Source organism: Syngnathus acus, chromosome 10 (genome assembly GCF_901709675.1).
Source record: "Syngnathus acus chromosome 10, fSynAcu1.2, whole genome shotgun sequence".
In the NCBI taxonomy this organism is placed as follows: Eukaryota; Metazoa; Chordata; class Actinopteri; order Syngnathiformes; family Syngnathidae; genus Syngnathus; species Syngnathus acus.
This window is the reverse complement of record NC_051095.1, coordinates 11675212-11684499: the sequence shown is the minus strand read 5'-3', so window position 1 is coordinate 11684499 and position 9288 is coordinate 11675212. Positions and strand designations below refer to the sequence as shown.

Here is a 9288-nt window from a genome sequence, read left to right as displayed (position 1 = left end):
AGTGTAGCATCGTTGTTGGCACGAAGCTCAGAAGGAGTGTGTTGTGTGTATATATAGAGATTGTAGTCTCTTGAACATGTTATTTTTGGTACAGCTGTTTTTTTCTTTGGTACAGCTCTTATCTATGGACTCCAATCGTGACAGAGTTGAAAAAAGAAAGCACGCTAACTAACAATGTGGCTGCACGACTTTTTCTTGGATAAACTTGAAAACCTTCAAACAGTTTCAAGCTCTTTTATATTTAATCACAACATATTTTGTACTGTACTGGATATTTCTAGGCCACAAAAAAAAGTCATTCAATTTAATAGAGTCAGCTGTAACGGGCAATGCCTTTTTCCAATTAGTCGGTTAAAATGACGTGACGTTTAATGTTTTTGTTATATTTAATACATAGAGATTGTGTGCTGTTGCTTTGGGTTTTTATTTTAAAGATTGTTTCTATAATTGGGACCTGATAGTGGTGGTATTAAGCAGTAGATTAAGTCTAGTAAATCCTCTCTGAAGGTCTGGGAACCAAATGCAGTGCCTGCCACGGTTTTATAGTAATATCAAGTAGGCATAATTGGAAGCAAGCAAGGCTTTTAAAAGATAGATGATGTCCTCTAACTCTCAGTCTGAGGTCTCTGAGCACACATTAAGCCTCTGGGTTGTTCTATTAATGAGGACTAAGAGATTGGGCCTTCTCTATTGTGGTATTTTCCAGTAAGGTTTTGATCAAATTAGAGTGCCATTAGACCAGGTATGCTAAAGTTGATGCAAAGGCGAGAATGATTTGCTGTGGGCTAATAGTTTGTGTGGCACCCTGCCCCCACCAAGTTGGAATGTTTCAATCAAGCTTATTTAAAATGGTTTTTGCCATTGCCTCCTCTCTTTTGCCTTCCTCTGGGGGCACCCGCTCACATTTTTTTGCTTTTTCCTGCCTGCCCATGTTTTACCTCAGTCAATCCCCAAGAAGATGACCCGGCCCAAACTGGGGCTAAATGGATGCCATTAATTCAATTGGGGCGCTGGTAGGAATGGTCAAAGACTTTGTCCCGTCGCAATGCTATCGATTATTAATCGTATTGAGCCTTTATGGTCGTGAGGGATGTTCGCCAGCTGTTGAAATATTAACATCTTGGTCTGATGGGCATAATGAGGAACAATATGAAATGGTTACATTTCCAGAGCCAGCCTCTGCATCTCCATCACACAAAAATGTTGGTTCCTTCCTTATTTTGTTTTTTAGTAATCAGCAGTAAAACATGGGTTGGTTTCACCCAAATCAAATCTAAGCACTGAACATGGATACTTGCTAGTTCTTACTAATACACAACAGCACTATTGATCTAAACAACTGCTTTAGATTACTTTCACCATACCGAAATGCTGGGATTGTTTTTTTTTCCTCCAGCTGGCTTCCACTAACTCAAAGTGTCAAATAATTTTTTGCTTATTCAGATTTTGATTATTTTTAATGATGTGTGCCTTTCTTTGTTCAGCTGCCAAACATGCACAGTTCTGGTACTGTGCACTTAAGCAGATGTCAAGTTCTGTTCATAGCATAAAATCACAAAGGGCTTCAATCAACATCAGCACTATTTATGCACCCTTGATCCAGAAGCAGAGCAGCCGTTTGAAGAAGTACAAATCCAATGCAATTACACAACAACATCTGTTCTTTCTTCTGTCCCCTAAAAAAATATTAGAGGAGCTTCAGCACAGATTCCTTAATATTATTATTATTATTATTATTTCTACCGGCATGTTACCAACTTTGAAAGTTTCTCCCATTGCGTCTCTTTTTTTGCACAAGCTCTGACAATATATTCGGTAGTTGCCCTCTGGTTTTAAAATAATTCACACCTGGCACCGATTCCATTTAGTTTTTATGAGCCTTGGACGTACCTTAAAACCATTTTAGGTTGTTTGTATCACAGCCTCTGTTATGTGCCCTCAACCTAGCATTTCATAAATTAGTATTTGGTTGCACCCGCTGAACCATGTAACTGCTATCCTATCTTGATCTGTCCTGGTTGGACCTCCCAAACTACCTTAATCACTCCTTAATTTTCACAGTTATGGACACGAGAAGCACCACTTGGGACTGTCTTAATGTTTTTGATGACTTTTAAGATAAACCCAAGGGCACATTCCTGAATGGCTTCCAAGCCAATCCTACAAACAAAAACAAAAACTGTTCTGCAGAATGGCGAAGAAAAGCTGCAGCAGGCCTGAAGTCAAACACCACTCTCATATCTCTGATAACATTATTAAAAAATTCTGCCTAAAGGCCATGAAGGTTTAGCAGAGGATTATTATTTCAAGGCCTCTGCAAAATGAATCAATCCTTTATCAAAGTCTGCAGTTCTCATGAAGTGTGTAATCAATTTAAACTGTGTTCTAGGCTATCCTGTGACTGTTCTATTAAACCGGGCTATTTCAGAGGGAGACAACTCAACTATAGCGTTTGACACAAAGCGCCTTTGTTTGCAATCGCTTGAAAAATCCCATAAATCAGACAGTGAAACATTTTTCCTGAATTTGAAGAATTTCTAAAGAATGCACGTAAAGGTTCCGTGCAGGAAGAAGGGAAAAGGTTTGACGTTGATATTGATGATCCTAGGAGAAATCATGCGTTTCGCTCTGTGGTGCCTTTAGCTGAAACGTATCAAGAAGTGGTTTGTTAGTGCAAACCGCTTCTTGTGTGTTGTTTGTTTTGGGATAATTTGATTTGATGTGGTTGCCTTAAAGTGTCTTATATCCAGGTGCACGCGGGATACAATCATAAGTTAAACCCCTCAGAACAAGGCACATTTATCCACTTTGATATGACCGTATGGTATTGATGGGCGGTCTGACCATGTTCCAAGTACGTTTCACACATGATGACACAGCTGAATCAACAAATGACGTGGTAATGTTTTTTTAATGTGCACATCAGTTGTTTTAAATGAAAATGACATATTTACTGATCGTCCCTCCATCTTTGTGGTTGCAGTGAGTGTTTTTAACATTATACATGAAGTAGCATCTTTAAATTAATCATTAGCTGAAGCCTTGTAACTGAGACAATCCAAACATACAGAGCAAGCCAACGCAGCTTTTCAAGTGCGAAATTAAATTCTTGACCTATGATCATATGTCACTACATTAATTGTCATTCTGTGCCAATTGTATATTTTGGAAGTCAGCTTTAAGCCGCATCAAATGCAATATAAATGCTTGTTGCTAAGAATAGTAACTAAGAAATGCAATTTCCAGATGTGAATTCAGACTGAGCTACTTGTCATTTCTGTTTCGGAATATTTAATAACGTTCTGCATGACTACATTTTGTTCTTTTTCTTCCCCATCCAACAAATCCGGTTCAGTATCAGTAATCATCCTTCACACATGCTTTTGAAAGCCATAAAAGCAAGAAGGGCTGAAAGTGATACTATAACAAATAATATATAGACATACTCTTAGGAAGTGGAAGGAACTCCTTTGACCATAAATATAACTCTGAATGTCCATTTACTAGAATGTCCCAATGCTCCAGGCCAGTGCAGTCCATGTCCATGATAAGTACCCCAGAAAATTCGCAAAGGAAACAAAGTAAACAAATACAAACCTACTGGATTTTTATAATGTTTAGTGCATGTTTTCTTGATTTGAGAACCCCCCCCACAATATTTCATCAAAATTACTTGGTGAGTTAATTTTATTCCCCTGCCATGTCCTTAAATCTACAATGTGGCCGTTCCTGACAACAGATGCCATGATGAACAAGGTCAGCAAAACAACAGCAATGTTAGTAGTCGTTATGGAGCACAATGATGACCAGAAATGTCTCATTATGTTCCTTGCCTTTGTGGTGTACTGAAAATGATCTTCCTATAATCTGCACGGGATCTGAGTCAGACCTTAAGTACTCACTGTCTGAAGAATGTCTGTCTGGAGTGCCAAAAGGTGCCTCTGTGCCAATATTTGTTTTTATATCTCATTCTGCCCTCCTCTTCCTTGTCAGAGGTTTTACAGATGATCTCCATGTGTCCTTTCTCTACATCTTTATTGTCTATGGTCATTAAAAGGTGCTTCAAAGAGTTCAAACCTGAATTCCCAAAGGTACCGGCATGCTTAATACTAAAGACATTTAAAGGTGAAGAAAGAAGAATTTATCTTCTTTGCTCCCGGGATCCTCTTCACAATAATTGTGATGGGAGTTTTGGCTCTTTACTGTAAGTTCGGCTCGGTAAAAAAAGAGTAGGCTTTTAATGCGCTGAAGTGGCTCCTCAAGTTGATTGATGTAACTTGTGATGGTCTTAGCAGAATGAATGCTGAAGTCTATGAAACCACTTTGTCTGGCAATTTACAGAAAAATGCATCCAAACTAATTGGGAGAAGCTTCAGTTTATGCATCAAAACATACTGCCATCACAGAAAAGGATCTCACCAGGGGGAAGAAAGTGGAAGGTCTTTAACTGGCTAAGTCAGTCACCAGACTTTAACCCTACAGAGCATACATTTTCCCTCCTGAAGAGGAGACTGAAGGGAAACTAACAAGGACTGAAAGAGACTGCAGTAAAAGCCTGGAATATTATTTCAAATGAAGAATGCAACAGTCCGGTGAAGTGAGTCGTTTTTGTCTTAGGTCATAGCCATTGCATTTTCCTTTGAAATTAGCTGAAAATGTGGTGAAAAAAATAGGGAAATGGAACGAGTAACTTGGAATCTTATTCATTGTTTCTTGGAAAGAGCGCGATAAGGGCGGTTGACTGCATCTTGTTGAAAATTGAAGCAGCTAGCAGACTAGAAAGCTGTTTTCTTGTGATGCTAATCAAAGTATGACACATCCTTTCAGCCTTTTAACTTTCCTCTGTTTCACACTTTCTTGACTTCCTTCCTGAACACGGTGGCAGAGCCCCTGTTAGATCAGATTGCTTTTCACAGCTACAGACCCTTTTAAGCAGCTAGGTAGAAGAGCCAGCTGAGTCTCACAATTCAAGACATGCAAGGACTATAAAAACACACGCTTGGTGTGAGATCATTACCGTAGTTGTACTCGTGGCGGTAGGGATTAAACTTTCCTGTTGACGTGATTATGCTCCTTTCTTGCATCTCACGTTCGTCATCAAATTGCCGGTTCACTTCTGGTTTGTCCTTTTCTGTCAAAGTGCTAACGCACAGCCCGCTTTAATTGGGGAGTCAACAATTTCCATTGCACAGTTACATGGGGGCGTCATGCTCTGCATTGGTTCTCAACGTTGCAGGTATTATAACGAAAATAATGAGAAGACACAAGAATCTGAAGTGATTGAGAGCAAAATTTCAAGATTTGTCTGATGCTGTGGCAAAATGGACCCACAGATGAAAGAATTCATTTCAACACAATGACCAGAGACGAGTGAAATTACAGTTTGTCTAAATGGCTCTAAACTTGAACCTAGCAGTGGTTTAACACAAACACACGACACGTTTTTAATGTCATATGAGGGCTCTGAAATTAAACCGCAAATCTTTTTCAAAAAATTATGAGATTTGTTGTGGTCTAAAAAACTATCCCTTGATTCCGTAGCAGGTTTTTAAAACACCAGGGTAGGAGATCACAAAGTCAGATGAACCTTTGAACGATGCTTTCAGTGTGTGGGTGCAAGGCAGGTTTGTGAGACCCAAGCAAACACTGCTCACTATTGATCCAAAACAGAGGCACACAATTTCCTTGTCTAACGGCTCAATACTGGACCATTACAGGTAAAAAACCCTCAAGTGTATATTTGTCTGCTGGAAATAGGCTAGTTAACTGACACCTTATCCACAGCTTGTTGGAGTTATTTAGGATCATGAAGTCATCTCGTGTTTTTTCCTTTCCCAAAAGATACAGCCATGATTAAAGTACAATAGCAGTTTGAGCTTCAAATTAAAAATGCACCTCATGAAGGCCAGCAGAAAAATATAAGCAGTTATTTATTCATTGAGGACATTTGGTTGCCATGACAGTCGAGAACATGTGGTTTTTTTAGTTTTAAGACAAAGAGCCCATCAAGAATTCCGTTTTAAGCCACACTTTTCACTGTTGTTTTCGAGACACTGTAAACAAGCAGACGTTAGATATGGGAAGCACGACTTATTTGTAATGGCGTGATTCTACAACATCTACAAAATATCGCTTTGAAGCTTTATCTTTTTTGTACCGTGCAACCAATTAAAAATCAACAATAGGTGATGAACTTACCTGTCCAACAAAAAAGCTGCTAATTCTGTGGCTGCCTGGGGCCGCTTTGCTCTTGCCCTTTTTCACATGCCCAGTTTCTCACAAATAAAGTTGGGGATCTGAGTTTTATGGAGGTGGTTATCACATTATAGTTTCAGCAAATCTCCTGAAGCTCAAGGTTTGTACTATTGGTTGCTATTAGAATATGAAATCTACAGATTTAATTGTGAAATGTAAATGCAATGTTTTCGTAACATTGTAGTGTTTGCATTTGTTGAGAGGAATACAAACATTATTTGTATTATTACACTGACTAAACTAAGGTCTGTTCCATTACATACTCTCCCTTGCCTCCTATTCAAGGAAGTTAGTTTATTTTGGCTGTTATTTTGTGGCATTACTGGCATATGAAAATAGTGACAGAGACAAGTACAGGAAAGACTTGCGTTATTCTGACATCCACGTACTATTCATCTGCTACACAAGCTCGTATTGCAATGAAGAACTTGATTCAAGAATTCATTTATGAAATTGTCATCAACCTGCTATTGGCATCAGCCAATCCCACCCTTTTTTTTTAATTTAGAAATTAATTTTCCAAGTGTATGAGGTAAGCCAAAGATAGCTTGGTGAAGTTAATATTGTGGACTCGTGTAGAAAATTAGAATGGATGACTCCACTTTGATGTGGACATATTGCTTAATGACACAGACATGCAACAACATCTTTCTGTACATTTTATTTACAAAATGTATTAAAATTCTCTGTACAGCGCCTCACTAATGAGGTTCAGTAAATTATGCATGCATCTCTTGCTCTTTTGTACCCACTACAATGCCTGATGGTCTCCCAGAAAGACGAGCGTTACAAAAAAGGAAAAAGGTAAAACTGATTAACCAAAGAAAAATAATAGAAACAGGGCTGAATTTCTAATCTAAGTTCAGTTTGTGAGTTGTAGGGCTCATCAAGCATCACATGCATTTTTTGTTAAAAAAAAAATCATCAAGTAATATAAATAGTTTGTGTTGAGCTAAACACATTTCACCTGTTTTCTTCACATTATCATTTATTTTTTTTATTTTTTACATAAACTATTTGCCCACAGCTTCTGGTGATTTAAATATCTTCCTAAAAATCCTATGGAATCACAGCCTTTTTGGGAAAGTAATTATTACAGCAATATGGACATGTGCTAAGCTTGCAGAACCACCTTGGCGCAACCTTTATTAATATCAATTCATGTCAATGATTTATTTTTTTTTTTTTTTTTTACAATGTTAAATCACCAAATACTTATGCTCCTGAAAGAAAACCAAAGTGAAAAGCACAATTCATTTTCAAATGTTCTTATGTGCAAAGAAAATGGTAACATATTCCACACAGTACAGTTTGAAAGCTTTGACTGGTATCCTTTACTTAGATTCAGCAGTTCACCTACAATTGGTTTAGCTTTTGTTGTAGGGGTTCTACTTCCATCACAGAGAATGTTGAAGCCTTTAGGAGGGGGCCGGGGGGTGGCAACCTTACGAGGATACTTGCCGCACACACACACACACACACACACACACACACACACACACACACACACACACACACACACACACACACTCGCGCACACTCGCGCACACAATTTAAGCATGGCAACCTTTCTTTGAATGACACACATACACACACACACACACACACACACTTGGCAGTATTAGAAGTGCGAGTCATGACCTGGTTCTGTGGCGTGTGTCAGCAGCACCAAAAGAGTACAAACAACACACTCTGAACTGTTTTAAATGGCATTTTAGGGTGATGAATCAATTAATAGAGGAAGGGCCAAGGTTCATATAAAAGTTAACTGTGTAATAATCAGTGTCTGGCGATGGTGCACTGACAAGATCACATTTGAATATGTATAACGTGTGAAAACCTGGCAGCAGGAGAATAGTAATCTGCTTTTACAAGAAACCAATTAGTCCCGTCATCTAAGATTCATCTTTTGGCACTTCAAAGTGTGCTTAGGGTTGCAAAAGTGATGGCTTTAATTCTCTCACATTACATGTATTCTCTATATGTACTGTATATATTAATGCGATCGCACTGACCCTCAATTCTTCACTTTTGTGTGAGTTTCAAGAAAAAAGCAATATCGTTGAGAATGCGTTGCATTGATTGGACTTTTCTATAAGGCACTGAGAGGAGGGAAATCGGCTCTTCCCGTGACCAGTCCGGTCGTGTCGTCATTGCAGATTATCATCCGACCCAAAAGGATTTGGCTCCATTCTCGTAATCCTTGTCCATTCAGAGATATTTAATCACATTTGCACGGGACGATGGAAACATTTGCGAAACCTGTGTCAGGATACAAAGCAAAATCAAATATGGAAAGGGAGAATTACTTTGTATGATTGTCAGACGATCTTGCATATCACAGTGAGTAAATACAAAGACAGATTATATGTGTCCAAGATAGTCACTTGTGCAAACAAGATGTCAAATGTTTTGTGAGCGCCAATATATTATCTTAGAGAGATACAGATCTTACATGAACAAAATATAATTAATATGCAGAATTTTAGCGGCCTTCGGCACTGTTTGCAATTATGATTAAAAAAAAAAAATCAGTAAAGGGCCGCCTGTTATCCAATTATCAGCACACATTTATGTCTTATCTCAATGGGCTTCATTATGCTTTAGCTTCCAGATCTTAATTTTTTAATAATATCAAACAACAATATTAAGACTGAAAAGCAGCAATCACAGTAAAAGCTCAAGTAGCCACTTGACGGTTCACTGTGAGCGATCATTGTGAGGAGGTGGGTTCAAAAATATTTGCAGGGCTCTGGTGCACGTCCGTGTTTGACTGGACAAAACGTGTAAATAACCCAATTAAAAACAAAACTAACATTTGAAGCTGCGTATTTAACAGTGTTTACCCGCATTTGTGCAGTGGGCTGATTGCTTTCATGGGGAAAGCACGGCTCTCAACGGGAGCTGTTTGTCGTGAATACGGCTGGAGTCAATGCATCTATTTAATAATTAACATGTTACTCTACTGACAAGCTCACGCATGAGAATCGCTAGCCTCATATTGCAGCTCTAAAGATCATATGTTAGAATGCT

General features: G+C 38.5%; 1 protein-coding gene across 2 annotated transcripts in view; it reads right to left on the bottom strand.

The window, feature by feature from the left end:
- Positions 1-8007: 8007 nt before the first annotated feature.
- The window catches only part of LOC119128038 (glutamate receptor 3), a 78272-nt gene continuing 76991 nt past the window's right edge, over positions 8008-9288 (bottom strand). For both annotated transcript variants that reach the window (XM_037260082.1, XM_037260081.1), the window contains exon 16: positions 8008-8517. The gene's annotated coding sequence lies outside the window, so the exon portion shown is untranslated. The remainder of the gene's footprint in view (positions 8518-9288) is intronic.